We start from the raw sequence: 15,954 nt of genomic DNA, 5'->3' as shown, positions 1-15,954 counted from the left end.
TTGATGATCCTTGTGGGTCCCTTACAACTGAGGATATTCTGTGATTCTGTGATAAAGAATCTCCTCCCCATAACCAGAGTGCCAGAATTGCGCTCAGGTCGGTGAATCAGAGGCAAGCAATTTATGTCAAGATTTCCCCTCTCTTGCAAATTATAATGTACTCTATTATCATTATAGGATTATGATTATGTCTAATAAGCAGGAATTTTGGGTGCTGGCAGCTCTTTAAACTCCCCTGTAGGGATTTCTTTGCCTGTCCCGAGGCAAAGGCAGGTGGCAAAGTCACGCGGACAGACAGGGCTCTGTGGTGGCCCAAAATGAGGTGGAATTTGGAGGTCAGGATGAAAGGGACCATTGTGGGGGCTTGTCTGCTGCTCAACACATGAAGGGCATGATGTTCAGCAGGGCTCATCATGTGTCAGCTCTGAGCACAATTGCTGACCTTTGATTTTGGGGCCAAGGGGTTTGTTTGATCCCGGGGGTGATGCTCAGCCCATCAAACAGCCCAGGGAGGATTCAGGGTTTGAAGCTGTGGGGTTCGGCAGAAGTTTGTGATCATTCAAGGCAGCACAAGGTCTGTGTCAGGGGAGGTTTAGGTTGGAAATTAGGAAAAGATTCTTCATCCAGAGTGTGGTTGAGAACTGGAACAGGCTTCCCAGGGCAGAGGTTGTGGCATGAAGCCTGCCGGAGTTCTGGAAGTGTTTGGCCAGTTCTCTCAGACACATGGTGTGACATTTGGGGTCATCCTGTGCAGGGCCAGGAGTTGGACTTGATGATCCTTGTGGGTCCTTTCCAAGTCAGGATATTCCATGATTCTATGATTCTGTATGTTAGAGAAGCCTTTTGAGCTAATTAAATTCCTCCACCACCTGCAAAATAGTCCTGCATGGGGTATTTAATTGTATTATTAATTTCTCATAGGTACTGAGCAGTTTCAAAAGATGAAATCTCAAAACACCAATGTCAAATTTAAAAAAAGAAAACCAAAGGTGAATGCTTTCTGTGATTTGCTGATCTTTCCAGTGTCAGTCTTTAAGATTTTGGGGGCCTTGGTGTAGGCTTTAATAATTGCAGTTGGTAAGACTGGATTTAAAGGGCTATTATTGGTATATTAAATGTCTGGCATTTAGTTATGTGTCATTTGTGTGAAAATTGAAGCCACCTTCTCCCTCAGATCTTCTGCTAATAGTGTTGTTTTAATTTAGGCTTGTTAATGGGCCGTGTAATTTAAGGACAAACCCCTGTGTTTGAAGCATTCCCAATCACTTCAAGTCCCTCATCAGCACTCAGGATTTTCCTGCCTTTGCAGAAGGAGGCAGATGGGAAACACAGGGGCCTCCAGAGGCAAACTGCAGGTGGATTTCTCCATTCCAAGAAAGGGTTATGTACATGTACCTGTGAGTGCCCAGGATATCAGGGATCTGTTCTTGCCCCATCCCTGGAGTGTCCAAGGTTGGATGGGCTAGGAGCACCCTGGGCTAGTGGAAGGTGTCCCTGCCCATAGCAGGGGGTTGCAATGAGATGAGCTTTAAATTCCCTTCCAAACCAAACCATTCTGGGATTCTGTGAAGACATGGAATGTCTTTGGGAAGTTCTGTCTCCTTGTTGGAACAGCCCTCAGTTCTGGGATAAACTGTTGGGGCAGGGGATCCAGGTAGTCATGCCCAGCTCAGCAGCTGATGCTCCAGCTAGGAATTCTTCTCCAAGAAGAGCTTTTCCTTCCACTGCCTCCCTGCTGGGCTCCTTCAGCACCAGGAGGAGGAGGAGGAGATGGAGGAAGGCTGTCATACAGCACTTGCTCTTCTGAGGATTTTACAGCACCCATATCTGCTCCTGAGCTTCTCACCACATCCTTCCCCTCTGCAGAAGGGTCTCATGTTCTGTGCTGCTGTCTGGTCCCATTTCCCCACCACAGCTCCCACCTCACTCTTGGAAGGGAGGCTCTGCTTCTCCTGTGGCTTTAATTTATTCACCTCTCACAGTGTGAGACACCAGAGCACCATTAAGCACATGAACACATCTCTGGTAATTTATGGTCCAGCTTGGGAACTCCATGGCTTCTGGATGCTGCTAAGTGGTTCTGCAAGTGAAATAAATATCATCCCTTCAGGATTCCAGCTGATAGCTTTATTTTAGGTGTTTTTCCCAAGGGGAAAACGTAGAATCTACACTTTAATTCTTCCCTGGTACCTGTTCCTCCTGAAAAACGTTGCTGAACTGAGTCAGGAGGAGAAGGAAAGCATCTAGGTGCAGAGTCAGTTGCCAGCACCTGGGATTTATGCCATGGAAAACACCATTCCATCAGGACGTAGCTGCCCTGGGCACCTCATCAGCATGATGGGAAGTTGCATTTTTCCTGTTGTGTGGATGCAGGATGGGCACCTCCACAATAAATCCAGTGCCAGTGCCTCACTGGAGGATTTCATGCCTGTGGTGGTGGGAGGAATCTCATTAACACAAACTTCAGAGGGATCCAGCCCTGCCAGCCACAAGACAAATGCAGCAGCGCTATCATCATCTATCAAATGGAGAATGACCTTTGCTATCCATTAGGATGAAATGAAAAGCTTTGGGCTTTAACTTGGTTAAAATGCACATGGCTGTCTTTTTAGATCCTGGAGCCGGCACATTGCTGAGATTAATCAAATTGTGCATTTTGCAAGTGCTTAAGCAGTATTGTTATGTAACTCCATCCCTGCGTGGCTTCAAGACAGAAAGCAGAATAATTACACTGAGCCTGCCTGTGGAATCATCCTGCTGTGGTCAACAGCTGAGGAGGCAGGAGGGGTTTGGAGCCAAGTGCCAACCCCATGTTCTTAAACCTTGAATTCAGCTTTCTTCTGGTTAGAATTAAATATGTGGGTCCCTAAAGCTGTGTGTGCCCAGCAGGGCTCAGCTGAAGGACACGGGTGCATTGTGTCCTGTCTCATTGTGGTCTGTCCTAAATCTGCCCACAAAAAGGGGTGTAGGAGTGGGTTTTTCTCGTATTTCACTTTGAAAAATGCTGATGTGGCAAGGAAATGTAGCCATGCTGAAAAGAGGGAGAAGAGAGCACTGCTCTGCTGGCATTGGCCATAGAGAGGGGGCCCACAGAGGGAAGCAGGGCCTGGTGGGGGTCTGGGGAATGGGCTGGGTGCCAGTGAAGAACATGCCTGGAAAACCCTCTTTCCACCAGCTATTTAAGCAAGAGAGCTCTGACCATGAGTCCCTCCTCTTTGATCACACCTTGTCTCTGAGACAAGCACAAATTCAGCCTTTCCCTAAGAAGGAATTACCCAGATCATCATGTCCAAAGTGTTGTAGTCAGTGCCTCAGTGTCCCAAAGGAGATAATTCAGTGCTGTCCCTCAAGGGATGGTGTTGGGACTGGTTGGAGCTGGATGATCTTCAAAGGTCCCTCCCAGCCCAGCCCAGCCCAGCCCACTCCATGACTGTAAATCCTCACAATCCTCCTGAGCTCCTTGGCCTCCATCGTGTGTATCCTGCACCCAACAGCTCCTTGTGTGTGTCTTCCCCTCCCTTTCTCCTCTCAAGCTCTTCCCTGCTTTTCTCCTGGTCACAATGGAGCCCACCTTCATCCTGGTGCTTCATGGGCTGGTAATTTGGGACCATCTGTGGCATGGGCAACTCTTGGTGCTCCCATACCAAAGATGAATCTATTTTTTCTGCATAAGTTCTCTAGTATTTCTATTTTCTTGGCAATTCTTGGCATAAGGTGCAGACAGTTCTGCCAAGCCATGCAGGCAAGGCAGTCAGATGGTGCCTGATGCCTTCTTGTCTTCACCTGAGAGCTGCACCAACTCTGTATCCCTGGATTTTCAACCATTGCTGCTCCATGGGAAGTTGGATCCTGCTGTACAGCCGAGTCCCATTCCCAGATGACTTGAGCAAAAGCAGGAAGCACTTGGAGCAAACAAAACAAACCCCAAAAGTCTGTGCAGCTGTGTGAATTAGGTTGGATGGAATCAGTCTGAGGTCTCACCTTACAGTCCCTGGTTAGAAAAACTGCTGTGTTTATAGGTTGTAACCCCACCTGCATTTATTTCAGTGTCAGTCTAAGCAGATGCTTTACTTAAGCCTATAAATATCTTTTTTTCCCCACTGCTTAAAGTATCTGCTTATTTACAAACAGAAATTAAATCCAGTTTAGAGGATATGATGTAACAGGGTCTTATACTGAAATAACGACAAGCTTTGGGTTCCAGCTGGTGTAGCTCAGCTGGCAGCTAAGACCATGATACTACAGCACATAGACAAGCCTAGAAGCAAACATATATTCTTGTAATTTCGGTGCAAAAGGCAAGAAAAAGTGATGATGAGGAGAGCTGGAGCCTTGTGAATCAACAGAGCACCATTGGCTGATCTGACAGGAGTTGAACAAAGAGGAGCTGATACCTCAGTGGAAATCAATCCCTTAATGGACAGCTCCCCTTGTCAGTTCCTGGAGTTGATGCAAGTCTCTGGGAGGATCTGAAATGATTAGCTGGAAATACATTCCTTGTTTGAGCAGGGTCTTTGGGAAGTGCCTCTTTAGCTCAAGGTGTGTGAACCTGCAGTCTGATGGTGACATCAGATAAATCACCTTTAAAGTGGGCTCGATCCTGGATTTCTGTTATACCAAATCTGGAGGAATTTCAAGTTGTTAAACATTGGAATGGAGTGCCTGGGGAGGTGGTGGAGTCCCCATCCCTGGAGATGTCCAAGGAACCACTGGATGTGGCATTCAGTGCTCCGGTTTGGGTGACAAGGTGGTGACAGTCACAGGTTGGACTCGATGACTTCAGAGGTCTTTTCCAACTTAAATGATTCTGTGATGTAGGATGTGCTATTTATGTCTGAGTGCTGGTAATAAACAAGTTTGCATCACTCAGTCACAAATCCATGTGTAAAAGCCATTTCCGGTGTGGTCCTGGAGGAGCTGCGTGGCACCGGATCCATGTCCTGCTCGGACCCTGCTCGCTCCTGGGAATGCCTCTGCTCTGAGAAGCTGATCTAGGAGCCTTGAATGGGAACCAGTGACTAAATATTAACTCAGAAAAAACAAAGACCCTATTTAGATGTAAATGGAATTGGGGGGGGAGAGGGGGAAGTAGGGGAGAAGAAGGAAGGAAACAGAAATACATAAAATAGGAGACTACAAGCAGAATTATTTCTTTGCAGATTCCGTTTTCCAGACTTCCCTTGGTGAGTTATCAGCAACACTCCACATGTTTGTGCAGCCCAGTAGCTGCAAGGCACAAGTACATTCTCCAGGAATGAGGGGTGCAACTGGATGATCTTTAAGGTCTCTTCCAACCCAAACCATTCCATAATCCTGTGATTGCAAATCTGAGCATGACATCAGCACTGGGCTGCTCCCGAGTTAGGGAGATGCCTTGTGAAGGCTGACCTAGAACAGAGGCTAGACAGAGTTAAACAATAAAGGAGGGATTTATTAAAAGGCCTCAATGAAAACACCTTGGGCAGCACAAGGGGCCAGTCAGGGCTACACCCAAGATGAACCCAAAATGGCTACAAAAATTCTTTCACTTTTATAAGTTCTGGTCCATTTGCATATTGGAGTTATTTTTCTAATTACAGTTTTACCCCATGAAGTCCCATCCTTCTTGTTTTTCTCTATCCAGCCCATGTTGTTTGTGCTCTTGGGCTGAGATTTGGATCATTTGTCCTTGGTGCCCAGCTGGAGCAGGAATTGTTTTGTCTCCCTGCTCTGTGCTCAGAGCTCACCATTCCCTCATATGAAGCCCAGACCCACACACTAAAGCAGCACAGAATCTGAAAAACTTAAAAGGTAAAACCTGAGGCACCAAAAGCAACAGGAAGATGTAGCAGGAAAACCCTGCAAACCTAACAGAGTAGTTTCCTCTTTGCCAGTAACACAAGATGCATCTTGCTGGGAAGTGTCAACACTTCAGCATTTGCAGAGCAGGGTCTGTCAGACCTCTCTGCAAGAATGCTAATTGCTTTTAGTGGTGAGGCTGCTCAGCTCAGTGGACAGACCCAGGTGCCTCTGGACCTGTCTCAGCTCCTCTGTGATCAGCCTGTCCTTGAAAAGCAGGTTGTCCATTGGTGCCCACCTTTGGGTGGGGAGCTGTCATCCCTGGGCCTGAGAGTTTGCAGCTCCAGGAAAGGCTGCAGCAAGCTGGAGATCAGATCTGAAAAGGCAGAGCTCATTTGTCTCCCCGACCAGCAGAATGGGTGCTCAGGATGTGCAAAATGAGGTTAAACCAATGTAATATATATTGTTCCAGTTTTTTTCCCCCCCTCTTCTCTTGGTGTCACTGGCAGTAACTGACCAAGACAGAGAGGAGATCTGGGAGAGAAGGAAAACTGTGTGCTCAAGGTCAGTGTCTTTTCTAAGCTCCAGTGGGAAAATAAAAAACAAAAAGTCAAACCTCTGCCCCAAAACCCCGAGGCCACGTGGCAAATTAACACCTCTAAAAGGGGTTTCTCCACGGCTGCTCACATCAGTCCAAGTGTTGGCATCACACCTGTGCTTGCCCAGCTGGCTTGGCTGCAGGTGTGAGGAGTTACCTGTGTCCTACCCTTGACAAGCAGAAACACTCTCTTTTTCTATCTTATTTTTTCCACTTGCTGGGAAAATGGGGGCAAATCCAAGAGTCTCTCATCCAGGTGCATGGGATTCAGCAGCTGCTCCACACTGGGGGCACCAACACAAGCAGAACGTGCTCAAGAGCTCTGCCAAGGGACCCTGCTCTGTCAGGACTCCCAGAAAACCTTGTTTATTTCCACCTTGAATTTTTCCTGTGGATGAAGAGCATGTTATCCTTGGAGACACAACCCAGAGCTGTGCTTGCAAATTGAAATCCTGGGCCCTGTACGTTTCCTGGGAAGCATCAGATCAGTGGTGAACACTCACAGCACGCTGCCCTTCACAGGGGCACGTCTGCAGGGGCTTCGCTGCTTGCAAGGGTCTCCTGCTCTACAGCGGGGAAAACATGGTTTTCCTCTGATGGTTTGTTTTTGGTTTGGTTTTTTTTTTTGTGAAAGGCTTTACAGGCTGGGATTTGGAAGCATTCCCAGTTTTTGCAAATAAAACTGCGAGTCTGTCTGAGAGCGTTGGAAGAGGAATCTCAGGAACGTGGGAGCGTTCTCCCTGGAGCCGCTCTTGAGTTTCTCCTCTTGTTGCTTCAAAACATTCCTAAGGCGGTGGTTGTTCTGCACATCTCCAGGTGCTGGAAACAAGGGAGACATGAGACCTTACAGCAAGTTTGTTTGGCTAAAAATACAGGCCAAAATTAAAAGCAGGATTTGCTCCTGTAGTTACAGAACCAAAAGAAGGAAATATCAAACTCCGATTCTGCACGACGAGTGAGGACAATGATGGAACAAGGTCCCCTGAGAAACCGTGAATGCTCCAACCCTGGAAGTGTTCCAGGCCAGGTTGGATGGGGCTTGGAGCAACCTCGGGCAGTGGAAGGTGTCCCTGCCCATGGCAGGGGGTGGAATGAGTTGATCTTTAATGTTCTTTCCAGCCCAAACCATTCTGTGACTCTGTGACAAAATATGAGCAGTGTCCCTGTGTTGGTGACTGCAGTTTGTGAAAGACCCTCAGCACATCATTTTGCACCACTTTTCATGTCCCCACGCAATGTCAGGACAGCTAAACAGCTTCCAGACTCAGATGGAACTTGGGGAAGCCAGGAGACATCCAAGGAGCTGAGGTAAAAGGCTGCAGTTGTCTCCCAGGCTGTCTGCATTAAAATGAGAGACGTTCCTTGCTTGTTGTTCCCCATCCACATGAAGGATATGATGAGTTCCATAAAATTTTATGGAACAAAAGCTCACGGGCATTTTATTCGCTTTTTTGTGACTTAGGAGTCACAGACAGTTCAGGAATGTGATGAACCCTGAGAAGAAGTTTTATCTTCTTAACCAAGGACTGGAGCCGCGCAGTACCACTGGCAGGATAATCTATTTCCTCCAGGCTGCTGCCTTAAAAAGGTCAAAAAGTTAAAGGGATTCGAGTAAAAATAGAAAACGACATCCTGGATGATAGGGGAAGGCTTTGTGTCCGGTGGGAAGCCAGGGAAGGCAGGAAGTCACCAGGCAAAGCCCAGCACTATCAGGGAACCCGGCTTGCATGGGGACCTGTGGGCTGGGATGGGAGGAGGGAGAACAAATCTTGTGGAAAGTCAAAAAGTCCCACCTGGCTGTTATTCTGGGTGGGAATTGGGGTGGTTTCTGCTTGTTCTTGCTACTCTGCCATGTGCATGGGGCCAAAATGAGATGGGTGCCAGAGCTGGGTTGGCTCTTGGGGGGACAAAAAACCTTCTGCTTCCCACAGCAGCATTGGCGTGAGCAGAAACCCCTGGGATTTATTGCTCCAAGGCCATCCCAGCAACCAGGAGCTCTTGGAATTTCCATTAGAGCAGCAATGGATGGGCAATGCCAGTGATCCTGGGATGGAGATGTGGAGCCATGGAGAGCTGAGGGGTGGCCTGTTTCCAGGGCTTAGTGCTGAAATGTTGTCTTGGTATAATTGAGTGAAGAAGACTCAGGCTTGTCCTCTAACAGCAAATTAAACACAACTTTGTGGGTTTGGTGGTTTGCTGCCAAGTGCCAATACAGCTCCATATTAATGGCTTATGACAGGATTATTCTCCCTGTTTTTGGCAGGAAGCAGCTCTTTGGCCTTAATCCTGCTTGTGGCTGAGGGAAGAAACCCAGCACATCCCGTGTATTTACAAATGGTGGAACTCCCAAATACTGCTTAAATCCCAAATTTTCAGAGAGGAGCAGAGCAAAATGACCCTGCATCAATCCAAAAATGCTGCCAGGAGGCAGAGAGAGGTGAGGACCCTTCATGCACATCCCAGGGTGAAGCTCAGTCTACCCCAAGAACAGGAATTGCCTTGTGTAACTGTGGGCATCCATCCTCTCAGTATAATATATAAACATCACAATAAAAATAAAAATATAGAATTCTTTTTTAGATACAAAAATATGATATGTAAAAATATATGTGTGAGGTTGTTCAATCAACAACTTCTAAAAAATTTTAATACCAGTACAGAGCTCAATATTTAAATGCCTGAAAAGGGGTAAATCCCCCAAATAATGGGGTTGGAAATGGGAAAGCAAAAGGGATTTGAAGCGGTAGGTTTAGGAGAGCAAAGTACTCAGCACACAACCAGGTCAAAACCTCTTTGGGGGGCATCTGGATGAAGGCTCCCACAGCATTAATCCTTTTTAAAATTCACAGACTCCAGCCAGGGACCTCAGTGGTTACAGAGAATCAATTTAAGTGAAAATCTCCAAATTACACACCCAGCATCCCACCCTTCCCTGTGCTTGCAGTGATGAGACACTGGCCAGAGAGGCTTCAAGGGCTTGATTTTGGGAAAAGCTGAGTTGTCAGCACTGGCAGCAGAGCTTCACTGAACTGAACTGGCAGCATCACTGGAAATAAAAGCAGGGTTGGTTTTTTTGTTTTTTTTTTTTTGTTTTGTTTTGTTTTTTTTCCAAATTTCTCCCTGATTGTTGAAGTTTTGGCTGGGTCTGTGAGGATTTGCTGGTGTGGGCAGCAGGGCTGGGCTGCACTGGAGGCTGTGGGACCGGTCAGTGCTGGGGGTGGGGGCAGGACAAAGATACGTGTGTGCAAACCACCAAAAACCTCCAGGAAAAATAAGGACAGGCTTGAATTTTTATAAGGAGGTCAGCACAGCCGTGGCTTTGTGCTTCCCACGACCTGCGGACAATGTCCCTTCTCACTGTTACGCATTTGCAAAGAGGAGGAGGGGAAAGAATAAAAGTCAAACTTTGTCTCCTTCGCCTTGCCCGTGCCAGCCGTGCCCTGTGGGCATAGAGGAGGTGACAGGGTGGCTGGGGTGGAGGTGACAACCCACAGCACCAAGCTGCCATCACTGCATCCATCAGCAAGGCACAGAGACGATGCGAATTTTGGGAGGTAGAAATGTTTATCTTGACTTCACGGAGTAACCAGGAGTCAGAGCATGAATAGCTAACTACAGGGAGAGAAGAAAAAAAAAAAATAAAAAAGAACCCCAAAGCCCTCAGGACGCTTCAGTCTGCTTTAAAGTTCTCATGTGGCACGAAACAGAGACATCTGCACTTTTTCTCTGTTTCCTTATCTCCCCAAAAACAGAGAAGCATTTGCCCACATGAACACAACATTTGTGAGAGGATCCAGGCACAGACACGCTGAAATATTTAAATGTAGCACCATGCTCAGTCAATGACCTTTGCATAATTAGCAGCTCTTTTCTCTTTCTGATCATGGAAATGGCCTGTGGCTTCTGCCTTTGTGCTGCCTGCTACAGTCTCCATATGCTCCATTTGCATCCTGGAATTATCGATTGCCCTGTGTCTCAAATGTAAAGATTTATAAGCAGCCCTGGCAGGGTTGGGGATCCCAGGTGGGGGGGTTGAGGTCACCGAGGCCTTGGCTGCTGCAGATGGGATGAGCAGAGGATTTGGCTGCGTAGGGCCTCACTAATGAGTTGCAGGTTGGGTCAGCTCTTGGATGAGGAGGCTTCCTATGGCTCTGTTCCCATCTCTTCCCCAAAATCAGGTGAACAAAACACAAAATGGATAAAATAATACATAAAATGGATCTTGTGAAATGAAAACTTTTGGGGCAAGGCCAGATTGGATGGAGCTTGGAGCAACCTGGTCTAGTGGAAGGTGTCCCTGCTTATCACAGAGGGTTGGAACAAGATGGGCTTCAAGGTCCCTTCCAACTCAAGCCATTCCACAACCCTGTCATTTTGCCACCGCCAGACTGGGATTTATAAGGTTGCTTTTGCTTTCCCCAGGTTGGAAGGGGCTTGGAGCAACCTGATCTAGTGGAAATTGTCCCTGCTCATAGCAGAGGGTTGGAACAAGATGGGCTTCAAGGTCCCTTCCAACTCAAGGCATTCCACAATGGGATTTTCCACAATGTGATTTTCCACCACCAGATTGGGATTTATAAGGTTGCTTTTGCTTTCCTGGATGCTTGGATTTGACTAAAACATCTGACCCAAGGACTCCTTCACTCCAGAAGGCAGATGGTGATTTTTATAAGTGAGTGGTTTCCTGTTCTTTTGATTCCCTCAATAATGTATTTTCTGTTGCTGGGGTTGGATGTACTCTCTGTGTATGATTGCTAACCCTTAGCAATGAATTCATGTCGATTTTCTTTCAGCTCAAAGGCTTTCCTCATTCATCTTCTCTCTCTTAATGGCAACAGCAGGTATGTCTGCGCTCTTTTTGTACCAAAAAAATGTATCACACACTTTTCACAGATTCTTCTGGTGTTTCCATACAAAATCTTCCCCTCTATCAGAGCTGGTAAATCTCAGCCACGCGAGTGCCTTTTCCCTGCCCAAAAGGCAGGAGCCCTCAGCCTCTTCCATGATAAGTCGGCTCCTTTGTTAAGGAGAGGCATTATCTGATGAGGTACAAGGCGTCTCCATCTCCCAACGATTCCAGGAGCAATCAGGGGCCCACCAGGATCGTGTTTCTCAGCCATTACCTGATTGCTGTGAAGCACCGTTCCAGCCCGTCCATCTCCTAAAGAGCCCATAACAGAGACAACTCGACCGGAATCCCGGCCGCTGCCGACAATAGCGAGCCTTTCAGCTTGTAAAGATAATGACTTACTAATTACCCAGACGGAGGAGAAGTGACCATCCATAACCACCCCTGCGAGCTCCCACAGCCGGCAGGAAGGCAGCGCTCCGGATTTTGGGAGCTGCCGCTGCACGTTGATGTTCCAGGATGCTGCCGGATGTCGCTCCTTCTGCCACATCCTCCCGACATCTGCGCGCCGATGGTGGTCGCTGCTTTTTGGTGGTGTGTTTGTTGTGGTTTTTTTCCTTCCGATTTTTTCCCCTCTTGCTCAGATTTCAAGGGTTTTGGGGGCTGCTTTCTTTTCTTTCTTTCTTTCTTTCTTTCTTTCTTTCTTTCTTTCTTTCTTTCTTTCTTTCTTTCTTTCTTTCTTTCTTTCTTTCTTTCTTTCTTTCTTTCTTTCTTTCTTTCTTTCTTTCTTTCTTTCTTTCTTTCTTTCTCTCTTTCTCTCTTTCTCTCTTTCTCTCTTTCTCTCTTTTCTCTCTTTCTCTCTCTCTCTCTCTCTCTCTCTCTCTCTCTCTTCTCTTTCTCTCTTTCTCTCTTTCTTTCTTTCTTTCTTTCTTTCTTTCTTTCTTTCTTTCTTTCTTTCTTTCTTTCTTTCTTCTTTCTGTCTTTCTTTTTCTGTCTTTCTTTCTTTCTTTCTCTTCTCTTTCTTTTTTCTTTCTTTCTTTCTTTTCTCTTTCTTTCTTTCTTTCTCTCTTTCTTTTCTTTCTCTCTTTCTTTCTTTTTCTTCTCTTCTCTCTTTTCTCTTTCTCTTCTCTTTCTCTTTCTTTCTCTTTCTCTCTCCTTTTCTCTTTCTCTCTTTCTCTTTCTTTCTTTCTTTCTCTCTTTCTCTCTTTCTTTCTTTCTTTCTCTCTCTCTTTCTCTCTTCTCTCTCTCTCTCTCTCTCTCTCTCTCTCTCTCTCTCTCTCTCTCTCTCTCTCTTTTCTCTTTCTCTCTTTCTTTCTCTCTTTCTCTCTCTCTCTCTCTCTCTCTTTCTCTCTCTCTCTCTTTCTCTCTCTCTCTTTCTCTCTCTCTTTCTCTCTTTCTTTCTCCCTTTCTCTCTTTCTTTCTCCCTTTCTCTCTTTCCTTCTCCCTTTTTTTTCTCCCTTTCCATGAGTTTATGCACTGGCTGGCTGAAGGCAGCCTGGAATCCTGCCAGGGGCACCTGGCAATGCACTCAGTAAATTACAGCAGTGAAAAGAATGTCAGATGCTGGGAGGGAGTTATAAGGCTTTACTGGTGTATACATTTTGGAGGCCAAATGCTGCTTTTATTACATATTCAGGTATGACCTGGCATCTCTTTACCCTAACAAGATGTAGAGGAGGAAATGATGAATTGCCAGGTCTTGCTGCCCACGAAGACAGAACTCCCAAGTTGTTGTTAACCACAGAATGGGCTCACAGAGTAGTTTGGGCTGGGAGGGACCCTTTAAGGTCATATTGTCACCTTCAGCTAGAGCAGGTTGCTCAGAGCCCTATCCAACCTCTGCCTTGAATATTTTCAGTGCTGGTCATCCACCAGCACTTTCCTCTTTGGTCAACTTTTTCAGTGCTCCACCACCCCCACCATAAAACCTTCCTCAAAGAACACGAGCTCCCACCAAGATCCCACAGCCCTTTCTGTCCCACCAAGTCCCAGAGCGTTTTCCTTTTCCAAAATCAGTGCTGTACAGATTGCCAAAGGCAGCAGTGAGGAATCTGGGGAGACAAGGTGATGGGCTCCCACGGGCTCAGTGCTTTTGCTGTGGAGCTGAATCCTGCTGGGGAACAGCCCAGGCTGGATCTCACTGGAGATGTGGAGGAGGTTTCTGTAACCTGCTGATTATCTGCTGGCTGAATGGGAGCTGGGGGAATGTCTCTCGTTTCTAATATGCAATAATTTCTAAAATGCATTTCATTCTCTGTAGCAGAAATATGTGGAAGTGATGTTTGATTTTAAAGTGTCTTTGTGGGTGTTCATGCTTTGCTGGTGGGTGAAATATTTTGGTATCTGCAGACTGGGGAAGTTTTGGGTGGAGATTCATAGTGCTGGTACTGATGGCTCCCATCATCCTGAAACTCCTTGAGCATCCCCTGAAGAGGGGATTTGTTGGCTGATAAAAATTGCTTGGGTGATACCAGCAGCTAGAGAGGGTTTTCAGGGATCAGTGCAATTGGATGACAAACCCTCACCAAGGGAGCCTTTCACACCAGAGCCAGGCTGAGACCACAGATCTGTGCTGTGCCACAGCTCCAGTGCTTGGAAGGCAGAGCTCCTCTCCTACCGCATATCCTGCAATGATTTGGGTGCTCTCATTATGCCTGACTGCGGGAAGTCTGGTTGATTTATGGGATGGCTGAATTTCTCTTTGTGCATGGGGACCCAGACATCTGCTCTGGAAGCTGCTCCCCTGGGGGATGGGGACCATCAGTGCCAGGGATGGCTCCTGCAGGAGGATGATGTGGTCCAAGCCCAGGGACCCACATTCACCAGCTTTGTCTGCTGGGATAAAGGGTCAGAGTAGCAGAATTTTCCCTAAATTAGGTACAAGTAAATTATAGGGTAACTCTGTCCATCTTTTGCACCCCACCACTGTATTTGTGTTAACTTTGCAATGGAGGCAAAATTAAAAAAGAAAAAGGGGTGGGAGAAAAAAAAGGGGTGAAATCTTGAAGAGCAAAAGTCCATTGCCAAACCAGCATCTGGGATAGGATAGAGGGATGTGGTGATGATGAGAGGGGACTTGGCTCTGGGCTGCAAGGTCCTCAGCAGGAGCTGGAGTTGTGGCTGGACCTGAATCCTCCTGGGAAAAGTGCAATAAAGGCAACACTGAGATTTGGGATGCCAGTGTTCTGATTTTGGCAGGCACACACAAAAGGTGTTTATTTTCATTGCCCATTAGCTAACACAAGTCCTGCAGGAACTGAGCTGCAAAGTGAGGGCACAGTGCTGGTGTTCCAGGAAAGGGGGGAGCTGTGGGGCACAGGAAAAGGGACTCAGAACATCCCTCTGGAATAACCCAGGTTGCTGTAAAGGACATACAGAACCATCTGGGCACATTTTGTGTTTTAGATCATTCTGTTTCAAGAGAAGGACCTGTAGTGCCTGTCACACCTGGGGATGCCTTTCTGGAATGACAATGGCTCAATTAGAGCCAGCCATTACACAGATATAGCTAAGGTCATCTTCTGTCTACTTTACTTGGACATTTTCTTGCTGGGTCCTTCTAGAACTCCTTGCAGTCAGCTTAAAATTTTTTTGGCTTGTCAGCAAACTTTCCCATTAGAAGTCAGCAGCCTGGCCAGGGCCCCACAATACCATAAAATCCCAGCAAATAACCTCTCCCCATTGTGAAAATGAGAACTGATTTCCAGCCTTTGGTTTCTCTTGTCTCAGCTGCTAATCCATGCATCCCTTTCTTTATCTCATGCAACTTTTATCTCTTTGACAGCTCTTGTGGTGCCAAAGCTTTGCTGAACCCCAGGTATGTGATACACATGCAATCACCTCCTCCAACACATTCACTGACTGCTTTAAGGGGTGTGAATGCCTTATAAACTTTGACTTCTTTCTGCAAAACCTTCCTATTGCCCTTTCCCTGGTGTATCAGATCTTCCCAGTGCATCCCAGGTATCCATATTTACCTGAACTCCACTGCATTTTCATTTGTGTAATGAAAAATGATGTGATCTCTGACTCTTAAAGTTTTTTAACTTTGCTTCTTCAAGTAAAGTTTAATTTTTCAAACTTGCTTCATCACTGGTCAGTTTGTTATTTCTCATCCTGCAGACAAGTGCAACTTTTCACAGAATTCTACAAATGCAAATATGTAAAATAATAATTTATACAATTTTATGGAATATAATTATACAATTATTCATATAATGTATTTGAATTTCTTTTCAAGTCTTGGGCCAGTGATATCTCACTCTGGAAATTTACTCCTCTGCCAATTTACCCTTTTATTCTAAAATTTTCTTGGTGAAACTTATATTTAAGAAGCTCATCAGAGCCACTGCAGAAAACGAGGGTTTTTCTGTGGGAGTCTCAAGCCCAGACACATGGGGATCTCATTTACTCAGCCCACCAGTGTTTTATTTCACCCCAAACTTCTCACTTTCACTGCTTGCTGCTCCCAGTGAATCCCTGGTTCAATTTCTGTCTCTGCTTTTTTTTATGAGCATTTTTATGCCTCTGGTAAACTGCTTTGAAATATCTTCTCCACTTGCCTTGCTGTGGTTTTATATTTGCCAGTGTTTGTGCTATATTCCATTTCCCTCATTTTTGACAGCTATCTTTTTTGTTCCTAATAGCCTTCCCCACTCTGCTACTTAACTTCTTTGCTTTTAAAAATACCTTTAGGGTCTTTATTAAGGAGTGTTACATATTAAGCTGG

The sequence above is a fragment of the Camarhynchus parvulus genome, chromosome 5, assembly GCF_901933205.1.
Source record: "Camarhynchus parvulus chromosome 5, STF_HiC, whole genome shotgun sequence".
In the NCBI taxonomy this organism is placed as follows: Eukaryota; Metazoa; Chordata; class Aves; order Passeriformes; family Thraupidae; genus Camarhynchus; species Camarhynchus parvulus.
This window is presented reverse-complemented; position numbering follows the sequence as displayed.